Source organism: Taudactylus pleione, unplaced genomic scaffold (assembly GCF_031769625.1).
Source record: "Taudactylus pleione unplaced genomic scaffold, aTauple2 ptg000009l, whole genome shotgun sequence".
NCBI lineage: Eukaryota > Metazoa > Chordata > Amphibia > Anura > Myobatrachidae > Taudactylus > Taudactylus pleione.
The window spans coordinates 12,995,571-13,018,286 of record NW_028284412.1 but is presented as its reverse complement, the minus strand read 5'-3'; the positions used below and the strand labels follow the sequence as shown (position 1 = coordinate 13,018,286).

At 40.3% G+C, this 22,716-nt stretch overlaps 1 pseudogene across 1 annotated transcript in view; it reads right to left on the bottom strand.

Annotated features, from left to right (window-relative positions):
* Positions 1–11,311: 11,311 nt before the first annotated feature.
* The window catches only part of LOC148542777 (tumor necrosis factor ligand superfamily member 10-like), an 87,487-nt pseudogene continuing 76,082 nt past the window's right edge, over positions 11,312–22,716 (bottom strand). The window contains exons 3-5 of the transcript XR_015877686.1: positions 22,211–22,247; positions 17,671–17,772; positions 11,312–13,868 (exon numbers count right to left, since the gene is read on the bottom strand). The product of XR_015877686.1 is annotated as a tumor necrosis factor ligand superfamily member 10-like (transcript). The remainder of the gene's footprint in view (positions 13,869–17,670; positions 17,773–22,210; positions 22,248–22,716) is intronic.

Sequence of the window (22,716 nt, the reverse complement as noted above, 5' to 3'; positions counted from 1 at the left end):
AGTGCTAGCAGAATGGGAACTAGCCCAATCCCCTTTTTTGCACTATAACACCGCGTTATGTGGTTCTGAGAGGGGCCAGTTATTCAGCCGGTGCATCCCGCCTAGAAACGCTGTGCTGACGAGACACAGTTCCGCCAATTTCATTACCCTCTGTCAGGCTTCTCCTTGGTTCTATAACAAAGGGCGCCTAGCTTAATCTAATGGCCTGATATTATAGCCTGTGAAGGCTACCTCATGGTGTACTAGTATTGATTCCTAGCTGTTGCTATTTAGCGCTGCAAGTCGCGTAAGAAAGAATTGCTTTCCAGTCCAATCGTGTGGTTCCAAAGCACAAAAAGTTATTTATGTAGAAAAGTAACACGATATAAGATTTAACAATTAGAGTAAAAAGCAATGAAAGTAGTACAGCCGATACATACGCTTGCGCACTGGTCCCAGTATACAGTCATCAATCCAGAAGCCTGCGGTCGCATAGAAGATGTTTATACACTGGGACCGGGACACAGCTTATATACCTTACAGGTTTCTGAGTTAACAAATGGACTATTTAACAGGTTTCCATTGGTTCTTGCTTCTGGATAATCTGGTCATTGGTCAGTTCATACGGTGTCATCAGGGGTATGGCTCAGTCCTCAAACGGTCACATTGTGTTGCTTCCCGACGAACAACTGGTTAAAACTGGCTACCACACTGCATACAAGTTATAATATCTCTATCCAATAACTCCCTATCATCCATAACTAGCGGACGCATGATGCGACTTCTTTGCCGATAGATACGGATGTCTGCAATAAACAGGGATTTAGTGATACCAAACATGACATGTCCACTGTATTCTAAACCTTAGATCTCGTTTAAGTACATATTACATCATAATTATTGGCTAACAAACCCTTTAATAACTCTGGTTATTAACTATAATGTGTGGGAACCCTTTTATATGTATGCGTTCGTATATTGAAATAGCAAATGTACGTAGGTATGTATGTGAATACGCATATGAGTGTCTACGTGTACGTATGTGACTATACATACAATCGTCTGTGTATGTATATACAGTCAGGTGCATAAATATTGGGACATTGACAGAATTTTCATATTTTGGCCTCTATTCACCACCACAATGGCTTTGAAATGAAACAAACAAGATGTGCTTTAACTGCAGACTTTCAGATTTAATTTGAGGGTAATTACATCCAAATCAGGTGAACGGTGTAGGAATTACAACGGTTGCTATATGTGCCTCCCACTTTTTTAAGGGGCCAAAAGTAATGGGACAAACTAAACAATCCTAAATCTAACTTTCACTTTTTAATACTTTGTTGCAAATCCTTTGCAGGCAATTACAGCCTGAAGTCTGGAATGCATAGACATCACCAGACGCTGGGTTTCATCCCTGGTGATGCTCTGCCAGGCCCCTACTGCAAATGTCTTCAGTTCCTGCTTGTTCTTGGGGCATTTTCCCTTCAGTTTTGTCTTCATCAAGTGAAATGCATGCTCAATCGGATTCAGTAGAAGGGGATGCGGGGAAAAGGAAATACGTCGCACAGGCTATTTTTATTGTAGTATTGTGTTAAACAATAAATTTCGAAGCTACTATGTACACTATAATATTAACTAAAAGTACTATTATGATGGATAGAGTGGCGGTGCTCACTAGAGTTAAATACAATGTAATATAAACAAAAAGAAGAAAAAGAAACACTTTTTGTGAGCACTCTTGATCAGTGTAGACAAAGGGGCAGCTAAAAACATATATTTGCCCCTAAAATATAACTTTTAATGAGAGCAATTAAAACGATAGGTCATCTATTGATCATTGACCATATCTTACCCAACAGAGACACTCAAATTATAACATACAAAAACACATACAACATATAACAAAATGACACTTGCATCAAGATCAATATTGTAATAGTCTCTAATAGAGATGAAGGCGCAAGTGTAATACCCTCAGTGGCGAAATATAAAAAAAATGTAATAGTCAATTTTTCAATAAAAAATTAATTAATAAATCTACTGCATATTAGTTTGTGCCCTTTTTATTACATCATTCATCTGACTTCTGTGTATGAGATCAAAATAGAAAAAGTCAGAGCATAGGACTGCTACTCCTCATTCTACTTCTCTTCACCTCTGCTGAAAGCTATCTATGAAGAGTGAGAGATTACCGGAGAGCGGGTTGCCCTTAGAAACAACAGGTAAACGGGGACTTTACTCACATTTCATTTCTGCTTTCGGGTGTCATACTAACGCATTGGACACCCAATGAGAGAACTACTCTAATGAGATTGTCCGCAGTTTAATTGAGTGAAAGAAGCAATAGCAAACAGTAATATTTATATGTGAAATTCAATAATAGAAAATTAATAAAACACCCTATATACCTCCGTGATCAAGCCTACGGCGATACGCGCGTCGGGGAGCAACGGGTGCCCGCGGCTATACGGCACGAGGCATCCACACCATCCACCACCATTTACCTCCTTAATTGATAATGAAATAACGAGGGAATAGCCCACACCTGTCCATGAAATAGCTTTTGAATTGATAGTCTCATTACTTTTGGCCCCTTAAAAAGTGGGAGGCACATATAGAAACCGTTGTAATTCCTACACCGTTCACCTGATTTGGATGTAATTACCCTCAAATTAAATCTGAAAGTCTGCAGTTAAAGCACATTCTGTGCATTGTGGTGGTGAATAGAGGCCAAAATATAAAAATTCTGTCAATGTCCTAATATTTATGCACCTGACTGTATGTGTGTGTGTCTGTGTTATGTGCGTTAGTGTATGTGTGTGATGGATTTGCATTTGTGCGCATTGGATTGCATGACACAAAGTAGCGTCCTCGTAACACGTCATCCGACCATAGACTGAATCGTCGGATAATAATTGTAAGCGATCATATCCAATTATTTGACTTTGACAGTCCACCCTTTGATAGCAAACATAAAACTATCACATTCTATTCTTAACTTCTTTTAGTCATGCATAATAAATTAGCATTCAATGTTCTAAATGGTATGACACAGTTTCGTCATTGAACCGTCAATAATGCATTTCAGGAAAGGGTAAAACAACCCTTATACGCCATCTGCAGATCTATAGGGGACCATTGGTAGGATGTGGGGCCTCATCGAACCTATAAAGGAAGTTTGGGGGGATTGAGACTACATTATCTATGATGTTTAACGGAACATTTACAATACATTTTATTATACATGACCAAGCCTATTCACATGTTATTATCAGATGGTACATTCAATTTCAGGGTTGTAATGCAGTTCTTTATCAACCTTAGTACTTATACCACCACCACTCACCTCCATCATCATGATTTCATTTTCACGGTTTACCTTGGTGGTACATTTTCCACATTTTACCACAGTAAGAACACATCTGACACATAAACCAATTACTAAAATGACAAGTATAAGAATAAGGAGCTTACCTATACTAGCAATTCTCCCAGACCGGTGAACCATTTGACAGGGTTTAACCACGAGAACCATTTCGCTACCTTTACCTCAGTCTCATACAAGGAAGTATTATGGTCCTTCCGAAATTCCCACTTCTTTTCCGGTCTATATCCTCTTTGGGGTCACTAGTATTATTGGTGATGTATGTGCAACACTTGACACCAAATTGGGTGGCCAAAGTCACACAATATCCACTTGTAACAGCTGTCAGGTAGTTTAACAGTAGCCTATATTGTACCAATTCCTCTTTATAAGCCTGTAGCTCCTTACCCGTATACCTGAAAGTGTCATCATCCATCTGTGATGTTGTCTATTAATTTAGCCAGGTCTTGATGTATTTAATCTAATGCTACCAAAATTTGGAAGCCAGTTGTTTCACTAATCAACTGTGTGGCTATATGTTCTTCACCAGTGATCATATTTCTTTTGTCACGATGTTCGTACTGCGTGTCTATGTATGGAGGTGGTGCGGTTTTATGGATACCAATCATTTCATCATGTGCAAGGGTCATGTTATCTGGTACCAGCCTTCCAATATAACATAAACCTTCAGAATTCGGAGAGAGCCACTTGTACTCTTTCCTTCCACATATGAAATACATATCATCTGGGAGAACATAAGGAACGGAATGCATCATTATCATTGAACACATTATTCTAACAAAGAATCCTGCCCCTTTTTCCCCCATTTGACTGGTACACATTTCTGGTTGTTTAATATTTTCACAGTACCCTAATGCTACTCTGCCAACCATTACTTTGTCGTAACTACGCATGTACCTATACCGGAAGTATCTCCCATTTGCAATAATTCTGCATACAAGTTCAGAATCGATAGGCTCATTATCAGATCTGTGTGAAAAGGTCATTGTCTGATTGTTCCAGATCACCTCCCAGTTTCCTGGTTTTCTGAAATTTGTGAGATTTAAGCATACCAGGGATCTATCTACATGGTACTGGTGGAGCTTAAGACTAGGGGGGTCTAGATATATTATATTTCTTGTCCACCGGTCTTCCCCCATGTAATTCAAGTACCTCTGCTAACTTTAATGGGTATGGCACTAATCCCGAATTACTCTGTCCTTGAGGTACTTGTGAACACACCCAACATTTTGTTTGATTTAGAACCTTACCCACTTAAGAATGGTAATCCTCTAAAGGATGCCCGCCCAAATACAGATTACTCTTGGACTGACATTGTTGGATGCATTTCTCATCTAGGGATCCACAGTACTCACAAATACGTATTCCTAAGACAATAACCCCTCACACTGTCTCCGAGTTACATGGCTAACAGATCTCTTAACAATTCCTAGACTGAGTTTAACCATAGGTTGCTCTGATCGTTTTTTGCTCTCTCCTCCGACTCCACTCCATCGACATCACTATCGGCCTCCCTCTCCGTCATCTGTCCTCTGTCACAGAAATAAGATATCCTGAAACAAATAAGCATAAGGAGAACCCTGGAAATAGATAAAGAAACAAAAACAGATTGCCACTCCATTACTGGAATAGTAATCTGCACGCGTCTCCGGCTCAGGTGTTTTCACTGCTGTCTATGGTTCTCCCGGAACAGACTTGCAATCGACAGGTCCGTGTTGTCTGTCTCGACTTCGCCTTGTACCTCCTTCGGGTGGTTGACCTTTCTGCAGTGAGTGGAATGGACCCAGGTATCTCTTTCTGCTAATTTCAAAGATGTGGTACTTGTAATCTGGTGAGTGCCCTCTCTGAGTGTATCTAGGTGTTCCCTTCTTAGGTGGCCCCCAATATCTCGACTTACAGTCCCTCTTCATGTGTCCTTTATTACAGTTAAAACACCTTACTGTATAACTTCATTGCTGGTATGTGTTGTAAGGTTGTGGCTGTATGTATGATCCCTCTAGAGCCTGAATGCTCACTGCCATTAACTTCTCACTCTGTGTCTCTTTCTTCCTGCAAATGTTCTTGTCATGTTCTACGGCCGTTTCTCTAAGTGCATCTACAGTAATTCCACTCCAGTTAGGTAGAGAGGTTTGCACCCTGGTTTTAAGATTATCTTTGAGACCATCCATTAGTAACGTAACACCTACCTCCCTGTCGTGTACATCATCCATTATATCTACTATCCCTGTGTAATGGGTTATTGCTAGCAGCGCTCTGGCAAAATAATCTGCTGCAGATTCACTATCCTTTTGTTTAATAGTGAAAATTTTACTCCAGTTCACTACCACTGGAAAATATATAGCCAATTGTGTGTTTATTGACTTTATATTCACCTGGTTATCCTCATCCGTTAAGTATTCATCCTCCTCCAATACACAATCCTTAAAAAACTTTTGTACATCAGTATTGGAAGGAAGACCTGCCCTTAACACCACTCACCAATCTTTATTAGTTGGCTCATGATCATTACCTAGATCTTTAACAAATTTCTGGCATTTGGCTAACTCTTTCCTAGGGTCTGGGACAGTGCTCGAAGTGGTAATTTAGAGGTGGGGGTATGGAGATTGAATCATTGTGTTTGGAATCTGCATTTAAAGGTATTGCGACCATTGAAATTGCTGAAACCAGAAAATCTGGTATTACAACTATATATGTTTAAAGCACATATCTGGCAACTACATGTCCGATGCCTTGGGTTTGTCTCTGATATTCTAGCTACAGTATTTTGATATATACATACAGGCAGGTCTATATTGTCTGTTGAACCTGCAATTTTTATATATCTGTGGAACTGCATATGAAAATGTGACTGCATTTTCAGACTAAGGTCATCTGTGTTTTTGTTAGATGTCTGGGTATGCATCTTTTTTCTTTTGGTTACCTGTGAATACTATGTTATATATTATACACAAAAATTTAACTATTCGTGCCTATTAATATTACATCAACACCTGCATCTGAGCAGCGTATATAATAAATATTTTCGCCCAACCATTAAGGATCGCTTCCCTGGGATATCTTCCCATTATCACTTGATAAGAAGCAATTGTACCCTATTGTCCCTTTATAAGGACAATTTTTTCTGTGTTTTTTCTGTTTTTTCTATGTGTCTTTTATATGTTTAAGTACAATTTTTAATGCATATCTATTAAATATAACTATTTTCAATTTAAACTGAATAAGAGTGCCCCCAAAAATAGTTTTTTTTTGTTTTGCTTGCTTGCCAAAACCTACCCATAACCTCATTCAATTATAAGCCCACAGGAGGACTTGAAAAGTAACAACGAGGTAACTGTAAGGTATCTTATAACAATGAGTAAACAGTTAAAACAGCAACAGCAGAAACTGAAATTGTTTTCACTTGATGTGTCTGAAACAAACTGTCATGATGTTGAACCTGGAGAATTTGTTATGATCAGAAATTTCTTGCGTTCAGGTTGTTTGACTGATCGGTGGGAAGGTCCATATTAGTTGTTGTTGATGAGTACAACTTCATTGAAGGTGGCGGAGAGAGATACCTGGGTCCATTCCACTCACTGTAAGAAGGTCAACCAACCAGTGGAGAAACAAGGCGGAATCGATACAGATAACGTAGACCTGTCAATTGCGAGTCTGTTCCGCGAAGGTTAAAGGTTACAGTGAGATACCTGAGCTAAAGAAATTTGTAGATCAGTGTTTTCAGCGATGGATTGGTCTGCTGTGGTTATCTTTGTGTTTTCTCCCAGAGTCCTCATTATTTTGGGTAGTTTCAGGATCTCTGGTTTCTGTGATGGAGGATAGAGGACGGAGAGGGGAGCTGATGGTGATATCAATGGAGTGGAGTCGGGAGAAGGGGCAATACAGTCACAAGGGCAGTATCTTACCAAACCCAGTACTGTAATTGTTAAGAGATCTGCTGTTCTGGATACTCGGAGACAGTGTGAAGGTCTATCATCTGAGGATTATTGTATGTGTGAGTTTTGTGGGTCCGTAGTCAATGAGAGATGTATCCAACAGTGCCAACCTAAGTATAACCAGTATTGGGGTGGGTATCCTATAGAGGATTATCATACTATGGTGGGCAAAATTTTAAACCAAACCGACTGTTGGGTGTGCTCTCACGTGCCCCAAGGACAGCATAATGTAGGATTAGTGCCATTTCCATTAAATGTCTCTGAGATTTTAGAATTACAAAAAGGGAAGACACTGGATGGAAAATTTCTTAACACTAAACCACCCCATTTTAAACTCCACCAGTACCAGGTAGAATAAACACTTTTATGTTTGAACATCACCAACTCCAATGAACCAGGAAGTTGGGAGGTGACTGGGAATAACCAGATGATGACCTTCTCACAAAGAGCTGACCATGAGCCTATGAATTATGAACTGTTATGCACAATTAGGTCGCGTGGAAGACACTTCCGGTATAAATATACACTAAGTAACACCAAAGAAATGGTTGGCAGAATACCAGAAGGGTACTGTGCTAGGGTTATACAACCAGAAATGTGTATTAGCCAGATGGGAGAACCTGAGATAGGATCATTTGTGAGGGAAATGTGTTAGATGATCATGATGCATTCTATTCCTTATGTTCTCCCCGATTATGTATATTTTATATGTGGAAGGAAAGCGTATAAGTGGCTCTCTCCGAGTTCCGAAGGTTTGTGTTATCTGGGAAGAGTACTTCCAGAGGTTATGACCCTTACATATGGTGAAATGCTTGATATTCATAAAAACACACCATCACCATACCTTCACACACAGTATGAACACAGATACAAAAGAAATATGATACCTGGTGACGTGCATAAAGCCACACAGTTAATTAGTGAGACAACTGGCTTTCAAGTTTTGGTAGCATTGGATCCCACCAGAATCACTCGGGGTACCCTAAATTTTAGATATATCCAAGATCTTGCTAAATTAATACATAATATCACCGAGATGTATGATGACACATTCAGGTACACAGGTAAGGAGTTGCAAGCTTACAAGAAAGAACTTGTGCAACATAGACTAGTGTTAAATTACTTAACAGCTGTCACTGGAGGGTATTGCGTAACTTTGGCCACCCAATTTGGTGTAAAATGTTGCACTTACATTACAAACGATACCAGCGATTCCAAGGAGGTAATAGACCGAAAGATGGATGAAATTCTGCAGTTAAAATGGGAATTTCGAAAGAACCACAATGCTTTAGTGGCTGAAGTAGAGTAGAAGGTACAGGAATGGGTTTCTTGGTTGAACCCAGTGAAATGGTTCTCAGGTCTAGGAGAGTGGGTCCAGGAAATGATTGCGAGCATAGATAAACTCCTGATCCTTATATTGGTTGTCATCTTAGTAATTAGCATATATGTCAGGTGTGTTCCTACTGTGTTGACATGTGGAAAATGTAGAGATAAGGTGAATCAAAGGAATGAAATTAAGATGGTGGTCAGTAGTAACAATATGAATACTGAGGTAAATGAACTAGAAGGTACCATCATATGATGTATAAAATTTAGACATGCATGAAATGTGTTATTAAACTGTTGTTTTAAAACATCTTAAATAATGAAAGTCCCTATTCCCCATCAAGACTTCCTTTATAGGATTGGTGCATCCCCACATCTTTCCCATGATCTCCCAAGATCTGCGGTGTGCGTATAAGGGTAGTTTTATGTCCCTTCCAGAGACACATTATTGATGGTTTAAGAACCACCTTGTGCCATCCCATAATATAACATTAAATAATATGTCATAATGTAAGCCTAAATTAATTTTAAAATCAGAGTATGATAGCATGTTGTTTGCTATCAAAGGGTGGACTGTCGAAGCCGGATAATTGGCTGAGACAGAATCGGTTTAAAATTAAATCTGCACAACGCAATTTTGCGAATGGCAATGAGACACCATTTTGCGACTGACCACCCAGTTTAGCGAATCTCGCCATTATAAGTACATACGGCGATGCTATTATTTAGCGTTGTGCGATTCCCACGCAATAGAAAGATGTTAAAAGACCCCATTAAATAAATACAGACCGTCACTAAAACATATAAAATGATCAACTCTGCAAAAACACATACCATGGTGTACTCCACAAACACGTAGTCACACAACGCTAACTAGCGTCTTTTCTCAATACCCCAATATTCACACACTCCACACTTACATAAAAAGGTTCCCTAGCATTAAAGTGTAATATTCGAAGTTTATTCAGTATTAGTAATGTTGTGAAATAAATGTTATTTGATATCTAAGGTTTAGTACATGGTAAGCAGACAGTGTTTGGTGTTGTCCTGATCCACTGTGTCTTTGCAGATTTCCGGTATCATCGGTGAGAAGATCGCAACATGTGCCTGCAAACTATGGACCATAGAGAGTTAAACATTAAAATGTACTCTGTAATGTAACCAGCTTAGATTTATTATGCAGTGGGAAAATGGACACAAAGGGCTGTTGGAGGCTGGATTGTGACCATACGAACTGACCTATGAACTATACTGTAATAGAAGAACCAGGAAGAAGAACCAATGGAATCATGCCAAACTGTTCTATTGTATTGCCTATCTCTGCTAGAGTATATATGCATGCTCTCTGAAACTGGATGCTAGTCTTCTTGCTTTGCTGTTGACGGAGGTTTCTACTTTGATGCCGGGATCTGGGTCCAGAGCGCATGCGTATGTAACGACTGTACCTTGGGTCTATATGATTTATTTGTGCTAATTGTATTTAGATCACAGCGTGTAACTATCTGTTTTTTATGTTGAATAACAACTTTTTGTACTTTGGAACCACAATCAAAGTCTGAAAGCAACGCTAAACAGCGACAATTATTTTAGAGTGTATAGATAGGTAGGAATCGATAATGCCCTTCTCACTGATCAGCAACCTGCACCTAGAGTGAACACTAGATGTGTGACAAATCAAGGCTATAATTGTCCCATGGACAGATTCTCCCCTCTCTTCTATGGAAGTCATATAATCTACTATATATATATATATATATATATATATATATACACTGGTATGCCTTATACTATATTGTTTTATTATTGTTAAAATCTAAATAAAATGGTAAATAATAAATTATTGTCAGTGTTTGTAGTCTGGCTTAACCATTCCAAATCTGTTTGTTTCTTTAATTCCGTGTAACACTAGTGATGGTGATGGTGGAAACTGGTGTAAAAATAAGGTGCATTTCTTTAACATAGATCGCATTGATTACCTGTCAGAAAACATATAGGGGCTTATGTAATAGCCTGTGAGAAGCAGACTCTGGAGCGATTTAGGCAAGCCTGTCTGTATTCTTTACAGCTGCAATGACATTTTCTATCACATGAGCATCGAGGAGGTCCATCACTTCCACCTGTTATTTCAGACAGGAAGTGACCAATTTTTCCTGTAATGATAGGTGGCAGGCTCTATGGTTCAAGTGTAGCCCAATTACACCAACATCCTTTGCCATGAGTGTTTGACAAACCAACCCGGTCATTGATCCACCTTGATTCCAAGACGGTGCCCTCCTTGGCCTGTGGGAATGGGTATGAAATCCCGACGCATGCCAACAAGAAGCAGTGAGAGAGATAGGATAGCACAGGTAGATGAAATGGTGCAGTGAGGAACTGTAATACCGTAGCTACTATCTAATCTGTGAGTCAGGGGAGGTCATGGATGTGATACCTGTGTGGCTGGTTCGTGCAGAGGATAAAATGGAATATGTAGGGTTGAATCTTGACTGAATTAATAATGTTTTTTGGTATTACAGGTGAGTAGAGTCCATGTTTGAAGTGGCGCCATGTAATCAAATAAAATAACCCTTTTATGTTGCCCTTACCCTAACCAAATCTCTTCCTTTGTTCTGACCTCCATCCTGTTTCATGTTATTGTAATTGTACAAACAAACTAAAAAAAACATAAGTCACAAACACAAATATATTAGGAATGAATCACATTATATGTAAAGTTTATTCACAATATACAAAATCCTTCATTATGATTATATAAATCAAATAATTATTATAGAGAATGAAAACATAGAATGTCACATATGAGGCAATACCAGATGAAATTCATGTACAATAAGTGACAGCTCATAAGTATAATACAAAGGGCATGATGTGCAGCTACTTGCAGGAGAAATGATGATGGTGCCTTTGAAAGAAATGAATAATTGCAAGTACTGTAACATCACTGCAGGATTGCACATTCAACGTGTTTGCCTAATTGCCAATCATTACCAGACCTTAACCGTAGCTCATTCCATAAGGTATGATATACAGCTGCTTGTGCTTCAAAGATCATTCAATCATAAAACTAAACAATGACAATGGCATTTCTTCATTCACATTTCTTCATTCACATACACATTTAATAGCTGGAAAAAATAGCCTGCTTCTTTTTGTTTCATACAAGTACAGGATCAGATTTACAATGTTATCTTGTTCATTCCAGTTCATAACTGGAATCACGGGCAGATTTAGGGGTCAGGCCACCCCAGGCACAACATTAATAGCCGTCCCCCACCACCACAATTTTATTATGTTCATTATTACGTTAAAAGCCCTAATTTGCTCATTGTCAATATAATATACTATACAAGGATGGTGTAAGAGAGAGGGAGCCTGTGTGCAGTGTATGGATACATATGTACTAAGTAGGACAACTTACAGGGGCTTCCTAAATGCTTTCAAAACTGCTAATTCTGTCCTGTGTGTCATCCCAGGCTGAGCTGTACAGATGCTATGTGTGCCACTTGCTGTGGGCAGAGCCGTACAGAACTCTGGTGCTTGTTTTATTACTTTCACTGTCAGTAATAAAAAATGGTGATACCTAGTGACAGTCTGTCAGTCTGAAATTTACCAGTAATTATGAGATATTTCCACAGTACCATACGGTAATTACAAAATAGTTCCACTGTACCATACAGTACATCTTGTGTGAAGTTTGGACTGGTCCCATATCCCACTGCTACCCAGTCTGATGCCTCTAATAACTGGACAGGCACCTGCCAGGTCCACCTACTGTTTGGCTAATCCATATGCCTGGGCACACACACTGAATGGTCTCTCCATTTCCCAGTAACTACAAAATATTTCTCCTGCACCGTATATTATCTTAGTGGAGTGTGGAAAGGTACCACATGTGCAGTCTGAGCAAGGTACAGTGGAAATATTTTGTCGTTCCCAGGAAATTTCAGGCCAACAGTAATAAACCAAGCATCCAAGTGCTACCCCCAGCAAGTGGCGCCCCTAGGCATGGGTCTAATTGGAAATTAAGCACTGATTGGAATTTTACTTGATTACAATTAAGTAAAAGTAAGCATATACTACAACTGTAGAAAAGAATTAGGACCAAATGTAATAGCTTTCACGTTTCAGGCAGCAGCAGCAAGGCTTTGGCAAGTTAATGGCTAGATTTAACCAGGTTGATTTTGACGTTTAAAAAACTGGCACATTAAAACTAGCGGCTAAACCGACAAAGGTTCACTGCTGACTGCAACTTTCAGGCTATTACATTTGGGCCTTAGCGTGAATAGCAATATAGAGGTTTCCATGTAATAGGATTGCGTCCATACAGTAGGTCAAATTTGTTATTGAAGTATTGAGCATGCATCAAAATGATATTTTCATACACTATAGCTTCACTATTGTTATTAACTATGTTACTGGAGCAGAGGAAAAACTAAAGCTGGGTACACATTAGACAACATGAAATTCAAGTGATGTCAATGTCCATGCTACATATTTTTGCTTTAACAGTGGTTGCAGAAATCCTGATTATCTTCATACAACTCTCATAACTGTAGCTTGTCAATTTCTTGTTTCACAGACAAGTGTGCTTCCAGTAGTTCGCTGTTACCATTTCTTTTTAGTGACTAAACCAGTGACTGCATTTTATGAAGTCATCAGTCTGAAGCTTTGCAGCATTCAGTTGTGCAGGAAGATTCTTCATGACTCAGAAATATCAACAATAGTAGTAATTTCCTTCCTGGAAACTTCAGACTTTGTATTGTGCTTCCTGCGGGAGTTTCATCCATCCAGTCTGAAAGCCCCAAAGAAGCTGGATGTTTCATCAGCATTGAGCATATCAAGAGAGGAAACTGTTACAAACAGCTCATCCCCAAACCTCAAATCAAAAATGCCAGCCTGGTGCACGGTGTGGAGTCCATATTGTGCATTGGGAGCCCAGCACTTTGTTCCAACTCCTTTGAGAAGTAGAAGTGGTGTGGCATAGGCTGTTTTCTTATTTACACATTGGACCAGCTGCTGTCCTAGTTTAGCACTAGTGTTTTGATTCTGAGGATATCGGAAATAAATTTGAGAATATACATAGTATTTTCCATCTTGGAGTATTTTGAGGCGACCATTTTGATAACTCATATTTTGCATATGGGCCAAGGGGCTACTAGAATGATCAAATTCCCACTGACGGATGGGGTGGCGGCAGGATTGTGGAGCTGCTTGTTTATCAACATCTTTATCGTTTTGTGCTGCTGTGAAAAAGCAAAACAATCATGTATTTTTATTTTCTCTTTGTCCATATTTTAGTTTTCCTAACTTCAGTATGACGTTAATTTGTGAGGACATAGTATACTTGAAAAAGCAGAGTTTTTTAATAGGGAAGCCCAGGAGCAGAGCATTTTGTACCTGGTGGAAGGGATCATGTTGGAGGGTCTGGAGTTATGGACCTCTGACAGGCGCCGGCGAGCTGCCAGTGCCTGTCAGACAGAATAATAAGTGTGACACACTATTGGGGGCGGAGTCACATAATGGCACTCAGCCCCACAGTTCGGTTGGCTTCCCCACTTTAACGACCAATCCGCCCCTGGGCACAGGGACCAAAATGTCTAGTTACGGCATTTATGCAGGAATAGAGAAAAAGCAAATTGGTTCACTCTATCGCTATGTATTATATATAACTGTGTATTTACAGTTACCAAATAATATTCACAATGGCTCTGTTTTACTCCTCTGAAAAGAGGGGTTTCTTTAATTTAGCAGGCATGCTGACTTGGGTTTGGTATGGAATCCCAGCGGTCGGGTTGCCACAAGTCAGAATACAAACAGCGGCATCCCAACAGTGAGAATCCCAACATCATTAGGTAAATTACTTTCCACTAACCCTTACCCCTAACTCTCCCTCCCCGATGCCTGAACCTAACCTCCCCCACTAGTGCCTAAACCTAACCTCCCCCTCCCCGCACCATAAACCTAACCCTCCCCTCTTAGTGCCTAACCCTCCTCCTAGTGCCTAACCCTTACCCCTAAACCTAACCCTTCCCCTAACCACTGATACTTACCTTCTGGATGCCTGCGATCAGGATTCCGGCACCAGTATTTTGACCATCAGTATCCCGCATGCCGGGATGCTGCCTACATCCCGCTGACTTGCCTTGAAGAAATGAACTGTATGATTTGCTTGCTATATACAAATGGATGGTAGGGTAGAAAGCAGACCCCAAGTACAGGTAGCTAGTGTAGAAAGCAGAACACAAATCCTAGTGACTAGTGTAAGATCAGACCCCTAATCCTGGTGAAGAATGTGTAAAACAGATGTCAAGCCCTGGTGGCGAGCATGTAAGACAGCCCTCATACCCTGGTGGCTTGTAGAAAAGAGACCACCAATCAGTAAAGAGTGGGAGGTAAGGATGGGACAGAATGTATTAAGAGTAAAAGGCGGAATTTTAAATAAGAGGTGAGGGTGAACTTTGATTGTGGTCTTTACTGTTCCAAGTGATGGGCATACTGTATATGCCGTAATAGCTGATATTTTGAGGCTGGTATAATAAACCAGAATCGATTATGGAATAGGTGTGCAGAGGTAAGTGTGTGAACTAATAAAGTTAGGTGCAAATGTAGATATGCCGTGCTGCATAATCTTTGTGGTTATATGAAACCCATTGCCTATTTCTGCCTAAAATATATGTTCATAACAGAACATGTAGATACATGCTGCTCTTTGTATAATTATTACATTAATAAGTATTTCTCTTTGTAAAATTATTATGTCACAGATGTAAACAAATATGAATTATTACTTAGTCTAGAAACATGAATTCAGTTTCTTTAAATGATGAACCTAGAGGAAGCAAATTTGTTAAATTTATGTGTGCTATTGGTGATGGTAACAGCAGAGTAATAGTATACACCAGTGGATCCCTCAAAGTCACCAAACAGCCCAGTGCTAACCCTGCAGAGTGATTTATTGAGCAGTAGTGTGATTGTACAGCCATACTCGCAGTTATGCACAGACAGACTCTTGCATGGAGCGGAGCTTGTGCGGAGCATACAGATCACCAGCTGGTGATTGTATGTGGCCAGCGGTTCTTGTATAAGAGGATATTAGAAACATATCACAGGGCCTCTCAGAGCTATATGGACCACTACTGTGTCCCACTGTGGTGCCCTTCCACAGTGACAAGATGGTGCCACGCATGTGCAGAAGACCATACGGCTGCCATCTTGGTATGGGACTTGATGCCTCCCTGAGGGAGCATCATGGATACTGCGCAGTAGCGCTTTCCACATTTCAACAAAATTTACCCCATGGGCCTATTCACCTGCGTGTCCTGGTAACGTCAGCACCAACAATTCTTGATTTGAATGATGCGGCCTGCAGTGATAATGTTGTGTCACTGACACTCATCTCATAGGAATGCCAGCTGCACCATTAAGTTTGCTGAAAAGCACAGAAACATTAGGGTGTGCCTGGGCACACTTTTAGCGCACACCTATGGGTGATCTGGGTGAGAAGGGGAAGAACAGTATGTGATAGGAAGAACAGGGAGAGAGAGTAGTCTCCCTGTGTTCCTCCGTCTTTCTATATTTATAGGTAACCGAACCATCAAATTATCTGTACTTGCCATGGTAAATACATTTGAAATTATCTATGTATCTCTTGTTGCACACAGCCGCTCCATTACCCCTGCCACAGAAGAAGGTCCAGATCTAGGTGCCCTCCTTTGCCCCCCCTTCTTCCAGAGGTCCTGCTAATTGTCACTTTGCACATGCCCAACCATGAAATTTGGCAACTCCCGCAACCCACTATAGGTATACAAATCGGCACCTCCCATTCCCCCCTCCACCAGAGGATTTGTGAACTGGCTCTGCACCCTGAACCCTATTTGCAGGATGCATCCTGCTGCCACCCCGGTGGGGAAAGAAGCACCAGCACCAGACATTTCCGACACCCCTGCTACACAGGCGGGACACATAGCGAGCATAGGTGTCGGCATGAGGCAGAGCAGAGTAAAAACATGGGGAGATAGGAAAAAAGGGTGGGAGATGGGAGGAATGGTGGAAGAAAAGGTAGTAGACACTGGGAAGAACAGTAAGATTTGGGAGGAAAGGGTAAAGAACATGGGGGACAGAACAGGAGGGAAAAAAGGGTGAGACCATTGGCGTGCGCAGCACTTTTCATTAGGGTGTGCACCCAGAGAAATTTAGATCGGGATTCTCTGTCTAGCACAACCCAGGGGAATGTCTAGCACCACTCAAGGGGGTTTCTAGCACCACTCAATGGAACATCTAGCACCACTCAAGGATATGCTTGCACCACTTAGGGGTCTGTCTAGTACTATTTCCATGCATTCAACCCCCCCTTTCATAATTCTGTCTCCCAGCATATCATGTCCCACCAAATCCCCTCCCATATTACCATATACCCATCCATCCTCCCAACTTTGTTATCGCAATTATGTTAATTTTCACCTGCTTTTGTAGAAATTAATTTTTGGGGCCATTCATCAAAAAAGTAAAGCAGGAGATATCCCATACCAAGCAATGCAGCAGATAATATCTCCTGCTTACCTTTCACTTCCGATGTGGCCCGCTGTCCCCGTACACTAGTAGGGGGAACTAAATTCTTCAAGCTCCGAAAACACAATTTTTTCAGAACTTGACTGCAGGAGCATTCGTCATCTTCAGATGACGATTCTTCCCGCACATGGCGCTCACCCCGCTCCTTCCCTATGGAAAGCAGACTGAGTTGCGAAGAGGGATTCTTTTGGATCCCTCCGCCTCTGTCTGGCTCCTTCCGCCGGACGTCGGGGCTTTGTGTGCCTGCGTGAACTCTAGTTCTGACTCAGCAGTGCTACACTTCACAGCACTGAAAGGAGCAATGAAACTGTTAAGGGAGATAGCTGACTCCACGCAGAGCTATATCGGATCCGATCATTTCCATAGTGGATAGACCCCAGAGAGAGAGAGAGAAAAAACAGTCTCTGCAATACAGTAGCTACTGACTCGGCGAAAGACTGGTCAAAAAAACTAGTTCAAAATATATTTACAATTTACCTGGAGTGGAAGTTACTTGAAGTATGAGATGAGCTGATGTCTTTGTAAAGAGGCCTCTTGGTATCACTATTCCTGAGTTGTTTAAGAAACCTTTTGCAGCTTCTAACAAAATGGAAAAGAAAAATGTCATAGTCCCAGACAGTCCCTTTCAGCATTTTGCATGTGGACATAGGGCTGAGTGGTTATACATGCAAAATGCAGAAAGCCACGATGCTTCATTTACAAAGAACAAAACGATTCAGACAAAGTGCAACATTTCTTTGGCGATGGGGCTTGCAAAAGAAAAGAAGTTTAACTGGGATGATGGGAGAAAATGGAGAGAGAATAGGCAAGTAAGTACATAATAACAGTTTGTGAAGCAGTGCAAAACGGGATTTGTAATAAAGGGAAGTCTTTATTAGCAGAAATCATAACTAAGGTCTGGAAAAGGAGCATCAAAACAGCTGCTGTTGGCAGGACAGTTTGATATTCTTTTGGTATGGACTTCTAACAATAAAAATTGTCTTTATTACATCAGTGTGTGCTAGACTTGTGTCAGTCACGGTCTATATCTATTTTGCCTGCACCAAGAACTTCAAGGATTCACAAAACAGTGAGTGAGCATTATATGAAGGTGTAATGCATTTCCATTTGCAATTTTTCTTAACTTTGCAGACTAAGGGGGTGATCCAATTAGTCGCGAGGGGTGCAAATTTGGGGAGATGTAGCTATGAGACCAGGGGCCGAAATGCCGCCAGTCTGAATCCCAACGGGGAAGCCCAACAAGGGACTTATGATAGGCGTTGAAATACCGATACCCATCTTAATCCCAAAGCCGGAATCCAGAAGGACGGCGGCCCGAATGAGATAAGTCTGGGGAGCCCTTAGCGTTAGCCGCAGGGGGGGTGGGGGAATGGAGGATTAGGTTTAAGTAGCATAGCGTTAGGTTTTGGAAGGGGGAGGTTAGGGTTAGGCACCCCTAGGGGGGGGGGTTAGGGTTAGGTACTATGGGCAGAGGGTTAGGTTTAGGCATGAAGGGTTAGGTTTAGGCATTTCGGAGGGTTAGGGTGCTGTTGTCGCAATGACTTGCACCCGCGGGTGCTTCGTGGCTAATTGGATTGACCCCTAAGGGGAATATTACACAGGTATGAGCTCAAAATGTAAATATTATTAAGTATAAAACATGCTGGTTTTTGCACTTAAAGTTAGTGCCTGTTTATAATTTGATGTCAAGTTGCCGCTTGTAAATATATACGCCAAAGCCTTTGTCAGCCAGCCCTACAACGTTCAAAATGAGTGATGATCTAATTCAACAAAACCTCATCAACCATGCCCATTATTTGTTGCCACCCCACCCCTCTCTGTCCTAAGGGAAAGATTTATGAAAGTATGGAGAGAGATAAAGTACTGACCAATCAGCTTCTAACTGTCATGTTACAGGCTGTGTTTGAAAAATGACAGGAGCTAATTGGTTGGTACTTTATCTCTCTCCAAGTTTTGATAAATCTCCCCCATAAGAATTGGAAAGGTCTCATCCCAGGAGTTGTGTAACTACAACGGTCACATGACCTGGTGAAATTGTATGAAAGGGGCAGTTATGGAGTGATGGCAGTTTTACTTTTTAGGTGATATTTACACTTTTGCACAATACACCTCTTTACATTTTTTCTCCTCTCTGTAAACTAATGGTGCGTACACACGTACTGATATAAATGAACGATTTGAACGATAACGATATTGTTCTTATCGCTATCGTTCAAATCGTTCATTTTTTGGTCCCTACCAACTCACCTACGACCAGCGATGCGCGGCCACATATGGATATCGATATCGAGCAGGTTACTATAGGGACCCGCGATCGTTGATCGCAGGTCGCTATAGTTGTTGGTGAGTTGGTGGTGTGCTGGATGATCGATATCGATTATCCAGCACACCAGGGAGGGTGCAGGATGATCAGCAAGCGATATCGTATCGCTGGCTGATCACTACATTTGTACGCACCATTAGGCTCTCTTCTAGTTTGGATTCTTCCCAGAGTAGAGAGTTCTCCTTGCGGTCCATTGAGAGGATCATCTAGATGCATTGGTACAAAACCAAAGCACTTTAAGCTGCCCATCTAGCGTGCTTTACCTCCATGCGCTCCCTTTAGAAAGATGTTCAAGCAAATAGGTGCAATAGCTTTAGGGCACCAAAAAGTTTATTAAACACATAAAATAAAACACAAATGTTAAAAATCGCTAATATATATCAGCAGGAAGTTATAAACATGGTACAAAGTGCAAAATATAGTGTAAATGATGAAAAGAACAAGATATACTTCAGAGGTAAGTTCGCTGTCAAATATATATGCTAAAGTCTACAAATTAGACATATATGGTAATGCAAACAACCACTAAAGTCTTAAAAGAAAGAAGTCATATTAGAACCCCATGTCTCATACCCTTTTGGGGGGGTGGTGTGAGTAAACTCCGGATGGAAAAGGCTGTCCACAAATAGGCAGTTCTATCTACCTTCATCTAGCATGCTAGATCTACTTTACAGAAAACATGGTACTGTAGTTATGATAAGAGTGAAAGATGTGCTGACAAAATAGGCTTCTGGGACTTTCTAAAGTGTGACAATTAATAATTATAGTATACAACTTAATACAATAATTGAAAGGTGGGTATTTACTGCTCAAGCATACACAAACGTATTATAATAACACTAACACTAAAATGTGCTACTGATTGATTGGCCTCTGCAACTGGGCTGGCTTTGCCCATTCAGCGGTTTTGAGGAGTATTATTCTATTAAAGTTTTTATTAAATTCTATGGGAAATTGTGTATGCGCTTAGCTATATAAATGTAAGTCTAACACACAAGAATGATGAAAGGAGTATGTATTTATTTTACTATACAGGTATGCTGTTATGGTAGTGCTCCCATGGGAACAAAAGGAACACTCTGCTGCTAATTATAGCCAATGTCTGTAACTTAATCTCTATTCCAGTAATTAGTGTCAATAGAGAGTCAATAAAAAAGTAGTCTTTAACAAGGAAAAAAAAGCTGTATATGAAGCAGTCCAGAAAAAATATATATAGAATTGCGGGTGTAATGCTCTAGGGGCGGCGTCACTACACCTCCGTCATCCCCCACATCAAGCGTGTATACATTTGACCGGCAAGTAACCCTACACTCCTCACCAGCGGGCTGAATCGAGTGACCGGCGGCAGCGATTGACGGCCATGTGCCATGTGATCACTGAGAGTGGGGGGGACCCGGCCAGTCTCGCAGCCACTGGGGAATAACTATATGGATACCCAGGAGTGTGCAACACGGCACACACTCCCCGGCAGAGAGAGGCTACACCAACAAACAACGCACACAAAACCAACGTTACACTGCGGAAAGCGCCTGAAGACACAAGAGGGTAAGTAAACGGACCGGAGGGCACGGGACGCCGCACCTCCAGAGCGTTACACCTGCAATTCTATATATAATTTTTCTGGACTGCTTCATATACAGCTTTTTTTTTTTCTTGTTAAAGACTACTTTTTTATTGACTCTCTATTGACACTAATTGTTGGAATAGAGATTAAGTTACAGACATTGGCTATAATTAGCAGCAGAGTGTTCCTTTTTTTCCCATGGGAGCACTACCATAACAGCATACCTGTATTAGTAAAATAAATACATACTCCTTTCATCATTCTTGTGTGTTAGACTTACATTTATATAGCTAAGCGCAGACACAATTTCCCATAATCATTTGTACTCCAGAGATTGATTTATCTCTGTGTCAGCTGCTAGCTAGTATAATCACAGTAGAGTGAGCATAGGTTCTTTTCTGAATTATTCAATTCTAGCCCTCCAAATGACTCTGGCGGTTAGTTACTGCTTTTACTAGACGTGTTTTGCTAATAAAAGCATTGCTGGTTTTTTTTTGTGGTGCTGGTTAAATATTTTAGGAGGGGGGCGTGCTGCGCTGTCCATTTTTTAATACTACACTTTACTTTAAACAGAGACATTCCTGAAAGGCTTGTTGTTGATTCTCAAATGATTTCACAAGCTGAATTAGTCGGCTGACCACAAGGCTCATTCTTCTGATAGGACTGACCACACAGTAATGGACACTTTGTTATGTATTAACTTATTTGTGCTCTCTACAGAGATTTCATATAACATGTCACCCTTCCAATATTCTCCTCATTGCTTGTCATTTACCTGTTTTATGTCACACTGAAATAAGCATCAAATTATATATATATTTTTAAATGTATACTTAGCAACCAGCTTGTTTTATGATTTTATTTGTTTTCTTATGTTCATACTTTACATCCAACATGCTACGCTTCTTTACATATTGTTTCAGTATGATGTTTGTGACATTTTAATAAATGTCAATAAAGATACACACACTATTAAAGAATGAGACCAGTATTAAATACCTAGGGACCAGTATTAAATACCTAGGTAGACTTATAGCCGTTGTGATCATTTTTACAGCAACACTTTTATGATCATAAGAATTTGATTGAATATTTACATCTAAGAAAACATACATCACCTCTATACTCACCTCTCCTTGCTGTTCCTGAAATTGCATTTTCTGTTACCTACAGATGAAAAATATTAGGTACAGTAAAGTCATACGCATAGTTATCACTGTAGATGAGAGACTAATTTTTTTTTTTTATAAAACTATGGGGAAGATTTATCAAAGCTTGGAGAGAAATGAAAGTGGAGAGAGATAAATTACCAAACAATCAGCTCCTTTCATTTTTCAAACACAGCCTGTAATGACCGGTAGGAGCCGATTGGTTAATACTTTATCTCTCTTTAAGCTTTGATAAATCTCATTTTATAGAATGTACTTGATAAATGCTACCTTAAAGCAGATTGGTTGCTAATGGCAACTTCTCCACTGGTCCACTTTTTCATTCTTTACACTGTTTGATACATTAAGCTCTATATCCTTTTACTAGCATTTCTAGAATATATTTTTAGTCAGCAGTGTAGTATGATGCATATAAAACAGTTATATGTTTTATACCTTATTAGATAGGTGGTGGCTGGGCCACCGAG